Source organism: Tursiops truncatus, chromosome X (assembly GCF_011762595.2).
Source record: "Tursiops truncatus isolate mTurTru1 chromosome X, mTurTru1.mat.Y, whole genome shotgun sequence".
Lineage (NCBI taxonomy): Eukaryota > Metazoa > Chordata > Mammalia > Artiodactyla > Delphinidae > Tursiops > Tursiops truncatus.
In genome coordinates this window covers 18373514-18392467 of record NC_047055.1, presented here as the reverse complement: position 1 = coordinate 18392467, position 18954 = coordinate 18373514, and the positions used below count along the sequence as shown (strand labels likewise).

At 40.4% G+C, this 18954-nt stretch overlaps 1 long non-coding RNA gene across 1 annotated transcript in view; it reads right to left on the bottom strand.

Moving 5' to 3' along the window:
* Positions 1-18299, bottom strand: part of LOC141277554 (uncharacterized) — a 304528-nt gene extending 286229 nt beyond the window's left edge. Inside the window, exons 1-2 of the long non-coding RNA XR_012329127.1 lie at positions 17894-18299; positions 17094-17186 (exon numbers count right to left, since the gene is read on the bottom strand). This is a non-coding gene — a long non-coding RNA (uncharacterized lncRNA). The remainder of the gene's footprint in view (positions 1-17093; positions 17187-17893) is intronic.
* Between the last annotated feature and the right edge of the window lie 655 nt (positions 18300-18954).

Sequence of the window (18954 nt, the reverse complement as noted above, 5' to 3'; positions counted from 1 at the left end):
TTTTCAGGCTTTTTAAATTTTACTCATTTTAGTCATACAGAGTGAAGTAAGTCAGAACGAGAAAAACAAATATTGTATATTAACGCATATATGTGGAATCTAGAAAAATGGTATAGGTGATCTTATTTGCTAAGCAGAAATAGAGACACAGACGTAGAGAACAAATGTATGATACCAAGGGGAAAGGGGTGGGGAGGGAGGAATTGGGAGATTGGGATTGACACACATATATGCTATTGATACTATGTACAAAATAGATAACAAATGAGAACATACTGTATAGCACAGGGAACTCTACTTAATGCACTGCGGTGTCCTCAATGGGAGGGTAATCCAAAACGGAGGGGATATATGTATATGTGTGGCTGATTCATTTTGCTGTGCAGTAGAAGCTAACACAACATTGTAAACCAACTATACTCCAATTAAAAAAAAAGACCAAAAAAATTTTACTCATTTTAAAGGGTTTATATTTGTATACCATGGTGGCTTTAACTTACATTTCCCTAGTGACTAAAGACGTTGAGTATCTTTTCATATGCTTTTTGGCCATTGCTATATATTCTTTTGCAAAAATTGATAAACCATTAGCCAGACTAATCAAGAAAAATAGGGAGAAGACTAAATCAATAGAATTAGAAATGAAAAAGGAGAAGTAACAACTGACACTGCAGAAATACAAAGGATCATGAGAGACTACCACAAGCAACTCTATGCCAATAAAATGGACAACCTGGAAGAAATGGACAAATTCTTAGAAATGCACAACCTCCGAGCCTGAACCAGGGAGAAACAGAAAATATGAACAGACCACTCACAAGCACTGAAATTGAAACTGATTAAAAATCTTCCAACAAACAAAAGCCCAGGACCAGATGGCTTCACAGGCGAATTCTATCAAACATTTAGAGAAGAGCTAACACCTATCCTTCTCAAACTCCTCCAATATACAGCAGAGGGAGGAACACTCCCAAACTCATTCTACATCCCACCATCATCCTGATACCAAAACCAGACAATGATGTCACAAAGAAAGAAAACTACAGGCCAATATCACTGATGAACATAGATGCAAAAATCCTCAACAAAATACTACCAAACAGAATCCAACAGCACATTAAAAGAATCATACACCATGATCAAGTGGGGTTTATCCCAGGAATGCAAGGATTCTTCACTATATGCAAATCAATCAATGTGATACATCATATTAACAAACTGAAGGACAAAAACCACACGATCATCTAAATAGATGCAGAGAAAGCTTTTGACAAAATTCAACACCCATTTATGATGAAAATCCTACAGAGAGTACGCATAGAGGGAACTTTTCTCAACATAATAAAGGCCATATATGACAAACCCACAGCCAACATCGTCCTCAATGGTGAAAAACGGAAAACATTTCCACTAAGATCAGGAACAAGACAAAGATGTGCACTCTCGCTACTATTATTCAACATAATTTTGGAAGTCCTAGCCATGGCAGTCATAGAAGAAAAAGAAATAAAAGGAATACAAATTGGAAAAGAAGTAAAACTGTCACTGTTTGCAGATGACATGATACTACACAAAGAAAATCCTAAAGATGCCACCAGAAAACTACGAGAGCTAATCAATGAAGTTAGTAAAGTTGCAGGATACAAACTTAATGCACAGAAATCTCTGGCATTCCTATACATTAATGATGAAAAATCTGAAAGTGAAATTAACAAAACACTCCCATTTACCATTGCAACAAAAAGAATAAAATATCTAGGAATAAACCTATCTAAGGAGACAAAAGACGTGTATGCAGAAAATTATAAGACACTGATGCAAGAAATTAAAGATGATACAAATAGATGGAGAGATATACCATGTTCTTGGATTGGAAGAATCAACATTGTGAAAATGACTATACTCTCCAAAGCAATCTACAGATTCAATGCAATCCCTATCAAACTACCACTGGCATTTTTCACAAAACTAGAACAAAAAATTTCACAAGTTGTATGGAAACACAAAAGATCCCGAATAGCCAAAGCAATCTTGAGAACGAAAAACGGAGCTGGAGGATTCAGGCTCCCTGACTTCAGACTATACTACAAAGCTACAGTAATCAAGACAGTATGGTACTGGCACAAAAACAGAAATATAGGTCAATGGAACAGGATAGAAAGCCCAGAGATAAACCCACGCACATATGGTCACCTTATCTTTGATAAAGGAGGAAAGAATATACAGTGGAGAAAAGACAGCCTCTTCAATAAGCGGTGCTGGGAAAACTGGATAGGTACATGTAAAAGCATGAAATTAGAACACTCCCTAACACCATACACAAAAATAAACTCAAAATGGATTAAAGACCTAAATGTAAGGCCAGACACTATCAAACTCTTAGAGGAAAACATAGGCAGAACACTCTATGACATCAATCACAGCAAGATCCTTTTTGACCCACCTCCTAGAGAAATGGAAATAAAAACAAAAATAAACAAATGGGACCTAATGAAAATTAAAAGCTTTTCCACAGCAAAGGAATTCGTAAACAAGACCAAAAGACAACCCTCAGAATGGGAGAAGATATTTGCAAATGAAGCAACTGACAAAGGATTAATCTCCAAAATTTACAAGCAGCTCATGCAGCTGAATATCAAAAAAACAAACAACCCAATCCAAAAATTGGCAAAAGACCTAAATAGACATTTCTCCAAAGAGCATATACAGATTGCCAACAGACACATGAAAGAATGCTCAACATCATTAAACATTAGAGAAATGCAAATCAAATCTACAATGAGATATCATCTCACACTGGTCAGAATGGCCATCATCAAAAGATCTACAAACAATAAATGCTGGCGAGAGTGTGGAGAAAAGGGAACCCTCTTGCACTGTTGGTGGGAATGTAGGTTGATACAGCCACTATGGAGAACACTATGGAGGTTCCTTAAAAAACTAAAAGTAGAACTACCATACAACCCAGCAATCCCACTGCTGGGCATATGCCCTGAGAAAACCATAATTCAAAAAGAATCATGTACCAAAATGTTCATTGCAGTCTATTTACAATAGCCAGGGAAGGGAAGCAACCTAAGTGTCCATCAACAGATGAATGGATAAAGAAGATGTGGCACATATATACAATGGAATATTACTCAGCCATAAAAAGGAACGAAATTGAGTTATTTGTAGTGAGGTGGATGGACCAAAGTCTGTCATACAGAGCGTAGTAAGTCAGAAAGAGAAAACAAATACCGTATGCTAACACATATATATGGAATCTAAGAAAAAGAAAAGGTCCTTAGTGACCACCTAGAGGGGTGGGATAGGGAGGGTGGGAGGGAGGGAGATGCAAGAGGGAAGAGATGTAGGAACATATGTATATGTATAACTGATTCAGTTTTTTTAAAGCAGAAACTAACAAACCATTGTAAAGCAATTATACTCCAATAAAGATGTAAATAAATAAATAAGGTCATGAAGAACCTGGGGTTAAGATGGGAATAAAGACACAGATCTACTAGAGAATGGACTTGAGGATATGGGGAGGGGGAAGGGTAAGCTGTGACAAAGTGAGAGAGTGGCATGGACATATCTACACTACCAAATGTAAAATAGATGGCTAGTGGGAAGCAGCCGCATAGCACAGGGAGATCAGCTCGGTACTTTGTGACCACCTAGAGGGATGGGATAGGGAGGGTGGGAGGGAGGGAGACGCAAGACGAAAGAGATATGGGAACATATGTATATGTATAACTGATTCACTTTGTTATAAAGCACAAACTAACACACCATTGTAAAGCAATTATACTCCAATAAAGATGTTAAAAAAAAAAGAAGACATACAGATAGCCAAAAAGCACATGAAAAGATGCTCAACATCACTAATTATCAGAGAAATGCAAATCAAAACTACAATGAGGTATCATCTCACACCAGTCAGAATGGCCATCATCAAAAAGTGTACAAACAATAAATTCTGGAGAGGGTGCTGGCAAAAGAGAACCCTCCTACACTGTTGGTGGGAATGTAAATTGATACAGCCACTATGGAGAATAGTACAGAGGTTCCTTAAAAAACTGAAAGTAGAACTACCATACGACCCAGCAATCCCACTACTGGGCATATACCCTGAGAAAACCATAATTCAAAAAGAGTCATGTACCAAAATCTTCATTGCAGCACTATTTACAATAGCCAGGACTTGGAAGCAACCTAAGTGTCCATCAACAGATGAATGGATAAAGAAGATGTGGCACATATATACAATGGAATATTACTCAGCCATAAAAAGAAATGAAATTGAGTTATTTGTACTGAGGTGGATGGACGTAGAGTCTGTCCTACAGAGTGAAGTCAGAAAGAGAAAAACAAATACTGTGTACTAAATCTAAAAAAAAAAATGTGGTCATCAAGAACCTAGGGGTGAGACAGGAATAAAGACACAAACCTACTAGAGAATGGACTTGAGGATATGGGGAGGGGGAAGGGTAAGCTGGGACAAAGTGAGAGAGTGGCATGGACATATATACACTACCAAATGTAAAATAGATAGCTAGTGGGAAGCAGCCGCATAGCACAGGGAGATCAGCTCGGTACTTTCTGACCATCTAGAGGTTGGGATAGGGAGGGTGGGAAGGAGATGCAAGAGGGAGGGAATATGGGGATATATGTATATGTATAGCTGATTCACTTTGTTTTAAATCAGAAACTAACACACCATTGTAAAGCAATTATACTCCAATAAAGATGTTAAAAAAAAACAATATATTAAAAATTGTATGTGGCTAAAGCAGTTTTTGGAGGGAAAGTTATATGTCTAAATGATTTTTTCTACCTTTATTTAGGTATGATTGACAAATTAAAAATTGTATATATCTAAGGTATACAACATGGTGTTTTGATATAAGTATACCTTGCGTAATATTTACCAAAATCAAGCTAATTAACATATCCATTGCCTGACATAGTTATCATCGTGTGTGAGATGAAAACACTTAAAATCTACTCTCTTTGCAAATTACAAGTATACAAAACATTATTATTATTATTAACCGTAGATACCATACTGTACATTGCATCTCTAGAACTTATTCGTCTTATAATTGAAAGTTTATACCCTTTGACCAACATCTCCCCATTTCCCCCATCCCACAGGCCCTGGCAACCAATGTTCTATTGTTTCTCTAGGTTCCACTTTTTTTTTTAGATTCCACATATAAGTGAGAGATCATGCAATATTTGCCTTTCTATGTTGGGCTTATTTCTCTAAGCATAATGTCCTCCAAGTTTTTCCACATTGTCACAGAAGGTAGGATTTCCTTCTTTTTATGGCTGAATATTTCATTATATATATATATATATATCTATATATGTATGTGTATATATATATATAGATATATATATATCACAATTCCTTTATCCATCCATTTGGGATTTTTTTTAATTTTAATTTAATTTGATTTTTTGGTCACGCCGTGCAGCGTGTGGGATCTTAGTTCCCCGACCAGGGATCAAACCTGCTCCCCCTTCACTGGAATCGCAGAGTCTTACCCCCTGGACAGCCAGGAAAGTGCCCTGTCCATCCATTTGTTGAGGAACACTTAGGTCTTTTCTATATCTTGGCTATTGTAAACAATGCTGCAAAGAATTTGGGAGTGCAAATATGTCTTTGAGATACTGTATTTATTTCCTTTGAATATATACCCAAAAGTGGGATTGCTGGATCATATGGTAGATCTATTTTTAATTTTCTGAGGAATCTCCACTCTGTTTTTCATAATGACTGTACCAATTTACACCTCCACCAACAGTGTACAGGTTTTCTTTTTCTCCACATCCTGGCCAACCTTGTCGTTTCTTGTCTTTTTTATATTAGCCATCCTAACAGGAGTGAGATGATATCTCATTGTGGTTTTGATTTGCATTTCCTTGTTGATAGTGATGTTGAGCATCCTTTCATGTACCTGTTGGCTTTGTATGTTTTCTCTGGAGAAATGTCTATTTAGGTCAGTTGCCTTTTTTCTTTCTTTCTTTTTTTTTTTTGCAGTTGAGTTGAGTTCCTTATATATTTTGGATATTAATCCTTTATCAGATATATGGTTTGCAAATATTTTCTCCCAACACATAGGTTGCCTTTTCATTTGCTGATTGTTTCCTTTGCTGAGCAGAAGTTTTTTAGTTTGATGTAGTCCCACTAGTTTCATTTTGCTTTTGTTGCCTGTGATTTTGGTGTCATATACCAAAAAATCATTGCCAATACTAATGGCAAGGAGCTTATCCTCTATATTTTCTTCTAGGAGTTTTATGGTTTCAGGTCTTACATTTAAGTCTTTAATCCATATTGAGTTGAATTTTTATGTGGAGTAAGATAAGGGTCCAATTTCATTATTTTGCATGTGGATACCTAGTTTTCCAATACCATTTATTAAAGAGACTATCCTATCCCCATTGTGTATTCTTGGCACCTTTGTCAAAGATTAGTTGACCATATATGTACAGGTTTATTTCTGAGCTCTCTACTGCTTACATTAGAAAAGAAGAAAGGAGCATGAAAATAAATTTCAATAAATGATTATGTAGAATCAAGATGTTCATCACTTCATTGATACATCCAAATGCCATTTCCCTTGTCCCTGATTAATCTTGTGCCTCTGGAGTTCATGAGTCTTATGCAAGGTCTCTAACATACTAGTCACTTCTTGCTCATCAGCTCATCTCAACATGACTTCATAGATATACAATACCAATGTAATGTTTTGTGAAATGGCTAGATGCTCTAGCCCTGGTGCAGGATTATAAATGTATATTGTTGTCTGCCCCAAGTGAATGCAAACTGCTTCTGATCCTCTCTTCTGATATGGACAGAAAAGAATATGTTAGCCAGATAATTGGAGATTTATCATGTGCCCAAAATAGTGTTGATCTGCTGTAGTGAAGACACCATATCTGCCACAGCAGCTGCAAATGGAGCTACTATTTGGTTGAGTTTGTAGTAGTCCAAACATATTCATCCTCCATGTGTTTTTGTAGAAGCCAAACTGGTAAATGAAATGGACTTCATTTGATACTTAGTCCCCATATGCTCCCACACTTAAAAGTCGTGCATGAAGATGCTTCAATTCTCTGGGTATTAATCTCCACTCAGACCTTGTACCTAACAGTCCTTGAAATATCTAGGTGTCCCTCTTTTCTCAGTGTACAGATACCTGAGCAAATGGCCATAGGTCTCTTTGGAGAAGAATTGGGTAAATCATTATGACACACTTTCTGTAATGTTTCAGAGCCCTTTCTCCTGGAAACTAATCTTCTCTCTCCATCAATGGGTTCTGGGTCTATAAACTGGCTCAGATCCAGAAACTGGACAAAAGATAGTGACTTTTGTTGAGGTGGCTTCCTGCAGCCTCCTGATCATCTATCCTTGGTTTCTTCTAATTGTATAGATTTAGCAGTGCGCTTGATGGCTGCCCATCTTTCCTGCACCCTAGGAATACTGTGTTATATTAACCATATCCATAGATTTCAAGAGGTCAGATTTCTACTCTGACCTTGTTGCTCATTGTGATCATTTCATCTACCTTGCTTCTGACAGTTAAATGTCACCACTTGGCCTCTATTATTTAAGGATCCTAACACCCCAGAGCCTAGTTCCGTAGAAGCATAATCTATTGTGTCTCTGAACTATTCAAGAAGGCCACAACTAAGTTTCCCATTGGTGCTGGTGACCCTCTGTCATCAGTGCAAATCTTTGTTTTGACCTGTGGAGTGTTCTCAAGGCTCTTTTAAGGAACATATTATGTGATAAATTTTTCAGCCTTCATAGCATGTATACTCTATAGTATACATAGAGTATACTTTAGCATGGTTATTTCTCTGAGCCTTTTGATTCCTTTTATCACCATGTTCCACAGCAGTTCAGATCTTTTTACTTCACCTTGCTTTATTCAAGCTACTAAGAGCTAGCCCAGTAGCATTTTAGCATTGTTCTTTGGGGTCTCTGCTAAGGTATTAAATCCTATATAATAGGAGTATTCCCATATTTTAAAATCTCCCTTATAGAATTTTATGTTCCATCCTATACCTTATCCATTACCCTCAGAATACAGACAGATACATACCTTCCTAGCTCCTATCGATACATGCTGGCTAGGTACTATAACTGCTTTGTGGTATAATTCCTTCAGTATCCTAGAAGGCCTTATAATTCCCTGGTTGGGTTGTGTTGTGACCTAATGCTAATTGTTGATCTGGTGGTAAGGAGAGGAAGTGAGGGTAGATTCTAGGGGGTGGGAGGAGTGGGCACAGTTTGCCTTTCTGTGCTTATCCGCAAGCAACAATCCTTAACACAGGGGGATTGGGTCACTTCTGTAGACTCAGAATATTCAGGGGAATCTTCAAATTCAACATTTTTTCTTTGCATATCGACCCTGATAGCTCCCTCCCATTTCTCAGGGTTTCAGTCCTGAATCAGGGCTCAAACCTTGGCACAGCAGACTTGCCAGGGCTGAGAATTCAACATTCTCTGCTCTGCTACTTTTATAATTAAGTACTGGACCTGATCTTCAGTTTTTGTCAGGCTGAATGAGATGAGAGTCTCTTTATATGCTCCTAAGGAAGATCTCTGGTTTGCACATTTAGCCTTTAATTAGTGCTTAGTCACTTTCAGCTTTTTAATATCTTTCTCTAAAATATCAAATATTCCCAATAATAGCAATCCAATTTCTAAGTCTTCATATTTACTATTCCCCCCATATCTCTCAAACACTGGAGACAATGTACCTACTACTATGTGCCTTGCATTGACATCCCATCCCAGCTCACCACAACTAAAAGTTTTAACAAATATGTGATGGGCTATCAGTGCTCCACCTACCATCAATAATGGGTTTTTCTTTGTCAGATGGTCAGCAAGTGTCCAGCTGAAAACCCCATTTTAGTGCTGCTTCCCAGGACCATACCTGGAACTAACTCCCACAAGATGGGTTTCCCAGAGTATAGGTTCTGAAAAGGTGACCTGTTTGTAGGACGTTTACTGGGGAATACTTCTAGCAACACTTGTGTGGGAACGAGGGAAACAGGATCGAGGAGAGAGAAAAGCTGAATGGTGATGCAGTCACAATGAAGGACCCAGCCAATCCTGCAGGGAGCTCTAGAGCTACAGTGGACATGGAAAGCTGACACACACTTAGGCCAGGGGGCTGGACCCATATACTCTTACTCCAACCAGTTAGTGGATACAGTCTGCCCCCAGAGAGGAAGTCATAATATTAGAACAGGTAGCTCCATTTGTCTGAAGGCAATTTTTGAGGAAGAATTCAGCTATGAACTATCAACATGCAAGACTAGTGGCAGCTGGAGTAATTATTGCCTGGATCCTGAGAGGGGAAATGGGGTACGTGGCAGCACACTAGAGTATACATGTATTAATAGAACCACCTGCTGTGCTCCTCCTTAAACACCCTTTCCCCCAACCTTCACTCATGTCCATGCCTCTAGCATCATATCCTGTTCTAATTCCTTGTTTATGAGGTAGTTCGGACTGCTTGCACATCAGATCTCAGATATTCCTGATTAATTAAGAACTATGGAGAGGAGGTCTACCTCATTATTCTCAGAAACCTTGGTAGTGTAGACAGAAATAACTTGAGTTTACCTAAGTTACCCAAGATGGGCGTCTACCAAGGTTCTACCCCCAGAAGTGCTCCATATGGGTTTGGAGTGAGTCTAGTAGTTCATGTCCAAAGGAGCAGGTATGTTTAGGTGGTAGAGCTCTGAAACTTGTCTGGATCCAGTAAGGTGCTTACCCACAGCAGCCTAAAGTAGAACAGTGAAGAAGAGTTTAAACTATAGCCAATGAGGGAAGCTGGAGATCAGAGCCAGAAAAAGAGCAGCCATCCTTGAGTCTGAGGGGTAAGGCAAGATCTTAAACATAAAAAAACAAGGAAATTTTTTTCTCTTGGTAACATGCCTAGGTGGCCAGCCTGCCCACCGTCTTCATTAGATTTGTCTTTCTTATTTGGAATTTCTACAGAGAACAGCATGAGGAAGCTGTAGGCAAAAGGATGGAGCACTTAACCAGGAATCCAGAGAAAAATGTCCAGAGAAGCTCAACTCTGTCACTTACTCATTACATCCCATATGGCAAATCACTTAACCTACCTGAGACTCATGTTTTTCTCATATCTAAGATGAAATACGAATACAGTACCCATTTCCCGGAATTGTTGCTGGGATTCAATGAATTAGCAAATATAAAACTGTTTGGCTTCACATTAGTGTCTGCTTTCACACAGATCTATAAGAAGATACTCCTCAGCACATCACAGCACCATAGGCCATCCATAAAAGGGACAACTTTTCAGTTTGTGTTCATAAAAATTAGTTCCTGATTGACTCGTATCTTTTGTAGTAGCTCACTCTCTTGGTTCTCCTATTAACCAACTGTCGAGGTGGTCTCATGAGGTCTCTTCACTGATCAATAGCCTCTGGCTGCATTTCCTGCTTTGGCTACTGAACCTAGGGTTATTACTCTGCGCTCTCTCTCTCTCTCTCTCTCTCCCTCCTTCCCTCTCTCTCTCTCTCTCTCTCACTCTTCTCTCACTTACATGCTTAGAGTTTACCTGCCCTCCCTCCCAGCACAGCCAGAGATACTGCAGTTTCCTTCTTCCTCAAAAACAAGATCTTCCCTCTTTAAGGGTTCTACTGAAGTTCACGCTGGAAAAAGAGGAGACATCAAATATAATAGACTTCAAGGAGTATCAGTGGATTACAGAACACAGAGTTTTCACCATCTCCATTATCTATGATTCCAAACTCCCTTCTGAGGTGGGTCTTTGCCCCCAGTAGGTGGGGCCTCCCCTTTCCTCCTACCATCCATTTCTTGATTGCCACCTGAGGGTATATCCTACATCCCTTGAAAGCTCCTCTTCTCTTTTGAACACATGCAATGCCCTAAATATCCCTTTGTCTAGTGGCCAGTGGGCATCTCCGAGGCAATCCAGACAGAGTGACCCCTTACTCACTAAACCTCTGGGTATTTCATTGCTCACACTGCTCCTCACAGTCTGTGGCTCCTCTCCTGCTTAGTTTTTCCAGTTTATAGCAAAATTTACCCTGTTTTCCAACTCTCAATCTTCCTGCTTTATGTCTGTATTCTGACTAGTGTTCTTCGATTCAGAGGGCGCTTGGCCATATGTATACATATAGCAGATTCACATTGTTATACAGCAGAAACTAACACAATGTTGTAAAGCAATTATACTCCAATAAAGATGTTAAATAAAAAAAAAAACCAAGGCACAATCTTTGACCTTTTCCATACCCGCAACTATTCTAGCACCAAAGAATACTAATGTATGCTCTCTCCTGGAAGAGGAGTGGAATTGGTCACAGACACAGTTCTAATACACTCCCTAGACACAGCCATGTACAGGACCCGAGCTGGCCTCACTGCAACCATCTCCATGGAAACTAGAAAAAGTATGCATCTTGAACAGCCTGAGGTCAGGTCCCTGTGGCACATATATTTTCCACACTGAATGATGCAGGTGAAAATGACTCAAGTAACAGTGACACAGGCTAAGTCCTAGATGGACCTGCTTCTCCCCAGCCAACCAAAGGTCACACTGAGTTTTCTCAATTTGCCATACTACTACCAAATGACTGAATGTTATCATAGACTTTCTTAGCCTCACTATCCAACTAGCTAAATTCTGAAAGAGGAAAAAGTTTTGAGAATTAATGGCCTTTTTTCTCCATCACCCAAGCATGAAATGCCCTGACCCATGGGGCCATCCATCCATTCAGAAATGAAACAATTTTGTGTGAAAAGAATCTGCAGAATACTGCACTGCTATGTTGTTCTTGCCTCACTCCTATGTAAACAGCCTTGTGACTGAGCTACCCAGTGCTGTAGAAAGAGCCACTGTCAAAGTGACATCAGTAAGATGATGACATAGGTTGTTCATGATTTTGGTCCCCCTTACAAGAAGACCAACTAGCCGCTATCCATAGAAGACTCCATTGTGAAAATCCCAGAACCCAGGGATGAGGCTGAAGCACCTCCTTGGACCACAGAGACTGAGACAGACCACATTGGAAGGATAGGAGGAGCAGTTTCACTTTGACCACATCACCCTTCCCCCAGGCCAGCAAGAGTGCTACACTGAGAGGGCCCCCTGGGCCTATGGTTCCTCCAGTGGGAAAAGAGAGCCCAAAGTATTACAAAACACTTCCAGGAAGGCCCACTCGAGTGTCGCCTCATGGGGATCACTGGGTGAATCTGTGGGGTTCAACCGCCAGGGATCAGATAGGGACTGAGAAAGGGGACAGGGCTTAACAGCAACCAGCACTCAGCTCATACAACTCAATAGCAGAAAAACAAATACTTCAATTTAAAAATGGGCAAAGGACCTGAATCTATGTCTTTCCAAAGAAGACATGCAAATGGCCAACAGGTACATGAAAATGTGTTCAACAGCACTATCATTAGGGTAATGCAAATCAAATCCATAATGAGGTATCACTTCACACCCGTTAGGATGGCTATTATCAGAAAGACAAGAGATGTGTGCTGGTGAAGATATGGAGAGAAGGAAACCTTCGTACACTCTGGATGGGAATGAAATTGGTATAGTCACTATGGAAAACAGTATGGCGGTTCCTCAAGAAATAAAAAAACAGAGCTACCATATGATCCAGCAATCCCATTTCTGGGTATTTCTCCAAAGGAAAGGAAATCACTATCTCAAAGAGATATCTGCACTCCCATGTTCATTGAAGCATTACTTACAATACCAAGGCATGGAAACATCCTTAGGTGTTCAATGACAGATGAATGGATAAAGACAATGTTACATATACATACAATGAAATAGTCAGCCATAATAAAGAAATTTTTGCAATTTGCTACAACATGGATGAAACTTGAGGGGATTAAGGTAAGTGGCCTAAGTCAGACAGAGAAAGACAAATACTGTATGATCTCACTTATATGTGGAATCTTAAAAAACTGAACTTATAGAAACAAAGAGTAGATTGCTGGTTGCCAGAGGCAGGGGTAGGGGCTGAGGGAAATGGGTGAAGATGGTCAAAGGTTATAAACTTCCAGTTATAAAAATAAATAAGTTTGAGGGAAGTAATGTACAGCATGGTGACTATAGTTAACAGTACTATATTGTGTACTTGAAAGTTGTTAAGAGAGTAGATCTTAAAAGTTCTCACCACAAAAACAAGTAACCGTGTGAGGTGATGGATGTGCTAAGTAATCTTTAATGTGGTCATCATTTTGCAATATATACATAGATCAAATCACATTGTACACTTTAAACTTACACAGTGTCATATGTCACTTATATCTCAATAAAGGTTTCTCAAGAAAGAGCCACTGTCTGTAGGAACTAAATTTCAAAATATTCAAAGGGACTCTGGGTGACCTGCATGTAGTACACAACATGTTCAAGTTATGGAAATGCGTGATCCACAAACCTAAAGGGCAGAGAAAGCCCGGGAGAACCTGAAGACCTAGTTTGTCTAATTATGACCCTAAAGGGCCAATAGGTGATGGTTTCCCTGAACTCTGTTTTCATTCAATCTAGGACTATGTTCCACTTTGTCATGGTGGATACACTACTCAGGACTCTTGACCTTGGAGGCCGTATTGTATCAGCCAGAATCCTTGAGGGAAACAGGTATCACACTCACATCTTCTTTATAGCACAGGGAACTCTACTCAGTACTCAATCAACTATACTCCAATAAAAAATTTTTTTAAAAAGGAAGAAACAAACAACAAAAAAGAGAAGAGTCAAAAATGGTTATTTTGGGCTTGAGCAATTAGAAGAATGAAGTTGCTATGTAACTTCAATGCGGCAGACTGTGGGAGCATTAGGTTGGAGAAAGGGGTGGGGGAGAAGAGTGTGAGGTAGAGAACAGAAATACAACTGCTCATCTTCAGAAATTTTACATTTATTTGTGTTTAGATAATATTATCTTATATTGATTAAGTACTTACTGTGCACCAGACACTAGGTTAGGTGCTATACCTGGATTGATTTCTTTAATCCTCACAAAAATTCTATGAGGTAAATGCTATAATCATTATCAATTTTGCAAATTAAAAGATAGAATATTGGAGAGCTGATGTGACGGGCATGAATAGTAGCGGCTGAGTGAGGCTTTGAACCAAGACTTTCTGTCTCCAGGACTCATGTTTATGTAGAAAGGTTTACTCTTCTCTACCATATATGACACAGGAGTCTGTAAGGGAGACTGACCTTCTTCTAATTCACCAAGGCTGCTTCGTAACTACTATTCCTTTACTATTGTGTAAAACTTTCCTGCCTAGGAGAGTTGTAACAACACATTGTCCCTTCTCACCTTTCACAGTTCTGTTCAATGTCATTTACCAACCACATTAATCAATGGCCTTGGCATCTGGGCTTCTCTCTGTTCTAAGTTCTGCTACTGTCCAATCTGTCATTCTAAGCTCTCCATCCCATGATATCAACTGTAGGACTTATCTGCATTTGAATACCACTTCAGTCACCCCTATTCATGGTCATGTCTTGGACCTTGTCACCACCCATTAATGTCCTAGCACACTGCTCTTCCACCACCTTAGACCTCTGTAGTCCCCTAACCACCTTCCATTTTCCCCTGTTTGCAAACCCCTCCCTCCTTCCTCATCCTGAAGCCTGCAGTCATTCACCTGCACTGTACTCACAAATCCCTACAACTGTGTTTTCTGTTCCTCCAGCTTAAGTACATCTCCCTTTCAAAATCAAACCCCAGTATCAGTCTCATATCCATAGTTCTCTTCTCCTGTGTCTGAGTTTCTGGAAACTGCTGGAGAAGAAGTCTGCAGGTATCATTCAAATTCAGAGTATCCAAACTCAGCTGAGCTTCGATGATCCTCCTTTTGGCTTGTTTCAGGTCAGTGCCCAGTTCCATCCTAACTTTCTAGCAACTAATATTCCAAATATGTGTGACTCCCTTCAAGCCTTCCAACCCAATTTCTACCCCCTATATTCTCAACCGGTAACTTTGAATATTATATCATTGATACAATTAAAGTGACTAGGTATAAACTCCAACTTCCCTCCACGTGTCACCTATTTAACTATAAACCAGGAACCTGCAACACCAGGTTCTACGTGGTTGTATTTTCTTTCCCACTAATATATCTACTTGTCTTCTTGGTCACACCACCTCCCTTCTCTTCCAGGATTTCTATTCATTAATTACTCATTTTAATTTCCTGTAATTTCAACCTCTCACTCTCTACTGGCTTCTTAAATAAGATGTCTTCACTTGCTCAAATTACTCAACTCCCATTTACTCCAAATCTATGACTTCAACACTCATGCTTCCATGAGTGAGCACACCTCAAACGAACCTTATTTGACCTTTCACAACCTTAGATGGTTGTTGAATATGACTTTCTGGACGCTTTCTCTTCCCTGGGCTCCGTGGCACCACTATCTCAGGGTTTTACTCTTATGTCCTTATCTGCTGCTTTTCCTTCCCTTTTACTGGAGTCTCTTTCTAACCCCATTACTTAAATGTTGTTATTTTTCAGAGGCCTGCCCTTTCCAGGACTTATTATCTTCTCCGACTATACCAGTTTTTTTCAACTGACTATGTTCCAAAATCACCTGTGTAACCTTTTTTAAAAAGTTTAACCAGACTCCATACCTAGAAATTGGGACCAATAGACTTATTTTCCATCTTTCCTTACTTTCCTTTTCTCCTTCCTTCCTTCTTCCCTCCCTCCCTCCCTCCCTCACTTCCTTCCTTCCTTCCTTTTTCCTTATTTTACTCCTTCCACCATTCCTCCCTACCTCTTTCTCATTCTCTGTAACTCTCTCTCCTGTCATTTCTCCCTACCTCTCTTCCACCTAACTGATAACTAAAGTTTCATTGACTACTATATATTTTAGATATTGCATTCTGCACAGTGGGAATGCAGCAAAGATTGTAAACCCATGTACACTGCTTTAGAGGACATTGTAAAAAGAATCTAAAACTAAATGTGAAATCTCCTTTTTGTACCCCAGTCAAATCTTGTCCACCCTAATCATGAGCATAAATTTGAACCCAGGTTAAGATGGTGAATCTGATGCCTAGGTTGCTATCCCCCTGGTGCATTTTTGAGATTGGGGAAATGCTGAGGCATGTGAATCACATGGTCAATTCTGCATAGTCTATTAGGAAGCAGATAATGTGCATATGTAGCCAAAGGCTTTACCACAACTCTGATTTTCCCATAACAAACTTTGCAATGGAACTAAGAAGACGTGTTCTCATATACTGGAGAGGAGAAACAAGAGTAGCATGAACACCTCACACCTCATGGGATAACTACGATTAAATATATATATATACATATCTATATATAAAGTAATAAATGCTGGTGAGAATGTGGAGAAACTGGAACACTTGTTCACTGTTGGTGGGAATGTAAGTGGTAAAGTCGCTATGGAAAACAGTATGGTGGTTGTTTTGAAAAATTAAAAACAGAACTACCATATGATCCAGCAATCCTACTCTTGGGTATATATCCAAAAGCATTGAAAGAAAGGTCTTGAAGAAATATTTGCACACCGTGTTCATAAAAGCATTAGTCACAATAGCCAAGAGGTGAAAACAACCCAAATGTTCATCAACAGATAATTGGATAAATAAAATGCAGTATATGCAAACAATAGAATATTATTCAGCCTTTAAAAGAAAGAAAATTCTTTCACATGCTATAGCATGGATGAACCTTGAAGACATTATGCTAAGTTAAATAATGCAGTCACAGAAAGACAAATACTGTTTGATTCCACTTATCTGAGTGTCTAGAGTAGCCAAATTCACAGAAACAGAAAGTAGAAGGGTGATTACCAGGGCCTGGGGGGAGGGGGAAATGGAGAGTTGATACAATATTGGAAATACGGCGTGGAAACCCCAAAGTGACTAAAGTTACATTTCTGCCTCTCTGTCAAAATTGGGGCTCAAAGTAGAAATAAGTTTAATTATTTATTTTTAAAATACTTATATTTCTGGTAGGCTGTGGATTGAGAGTCATAATGAGATGGAAAATTGCAATATGACACAAATCATACCTTATAAGAATGCTCATGAGAATCGTCTTCACTATTCGTATCAGTTTCGGTTCTTTCGCCAGTGGGTCTTGAAGGTGGCAAGAAACAGACACTCTGCAATAAATATTCCAGTTTACTGTCTCTGATTATTCACATGGAATATAAATGCGTGAGAAATGAGTGAGCTCTGGAAAAAGTGGTTATAAAAATTTGGGAGCTATATGTAAAGAAATGAGGACCTGGAAGTGAAATGTGATAGGTTTTTGTAACCTATCGTGCTTAACAATGGACCTAGGATTGGCTCTAGCGTTTCCAACAGGGCCAGGTGCAGTGGATGTCACAGAAAAACCACCTTGAATCTCTTACATGATGGTTTGCACTGGTTAGCACTGCTTGTACATAGAAACCACAGAACCAGGAGGAGCTTCAAGATGGCGGAAGACTAAAACGCGGAGATCACCTTCCTCCCCACAAATACATCACAAATACAACTACATGTGGAACAACTCCTACAGAACACCTACTGAACGCTGGCAGAAGACCTCAGACCTCCCAAAAGGCAAGAAACTCCCCACGTACCTGGGGAGGTCAAAAGAATAAAGAAAACACAGAGACAAGAGAATAGGGACGGGCCCAGCACCAGTGGGAGGGAGCTACGAAGGAGGAAAAGTTCCCACACACTAGAAGCCCCCTCGCGGGCGGAGAGTGCGGGAGGCGGAGAGGGGAAGCTTCGGGGCCGCGGAGGAGAGCACAGCAACAGGGGTGCAGAGGGCAAAGCGAAGAGATTCCCGCACAGAGAATCAGGGCCGACCGGCACTCACCAGGCCGAGAGGCTTGTCTGCTCAACGGGCGGGGCGGGCAGGGCTGGGAGCTGAGGCTCGGGCTTCGGTCGGATCCCAGGGAGAGGACTGGCGGCTTGAACACAGCCTGAAGGGATTAGTGCACCACGGCTAGCTGAGAAGCAGTCCAGTAAAAAGGTCTGGAGCTGCCGAAGAGGCAAGACTTCTTCTTGACTCTGTGCTTCCTGGTGCACGAGGAGAGGGGATTCAGAGCGCTGCTTAAAGGAGCTTCAGAGACTGGCGCGAGCCTTGGCTATCAGCGCGGACCCCAGAGACGTGCATGAGACGCTAAGGCTGCTGCTGCCGCCACCAAGAAGCCTGTGAGCAAACACCAGTCACTATCGACACCTCCCCTCCCAGGACCCTGTGCAGCCTGCCACTGGCAGGGTCCCGTGATCCGGGGACAACTTCCCCGGGAGAACGCACTGCGCGCCTCAGGCTGCTACAACGTCACGCCCGCCCCTTCCGGCCGCAGGCCCGCCCCGCACTACGTGCCCCTCCCTCCCCCCCCCCACCCCGACCTGAGTGAGCCAGAGCCCGCGAATCAGCGGCTCTTTAACCCCGTCCTGTCTGTGTGAAGAACAGACGCCCTCAGGCGACCTACACGCAGAGGCAGGGCCCGATCCAAAGCTGAGCCCCGGGAACTGTGAGAACAAAGAAGAGAAAGGGAAATCTCTCCCAGCAGCCTCAGGAGCAGTGGATTAACTCTCCACAATCAACGTGATGTACCCTTCATCTGTGGAATACCTAAATATCCAACAAATCATCCCAAATTCAGGAGGTGGACTTCGGGAGCAATGATATATATTTTTTTTTCCCTTTCTCTCGTTTTGTGAGTGTGTATGTGTATGCTTCTGTGTGTAATTTTGTCTGTATAGCTTTGCTATTACCATTTGTCCTAGGGTTCTGTCTGTCCATTTTTTGTTTTGTTTTTCTTAGGATAGTTTTTAGCACTTGTTATCATTGGTGGATTTGTTTTTTGGTTTGGTTGCTCTCTTCTTCCTTCCTCTCTTTCTTTTTTTTAATTACTTTAAAAATTTTTT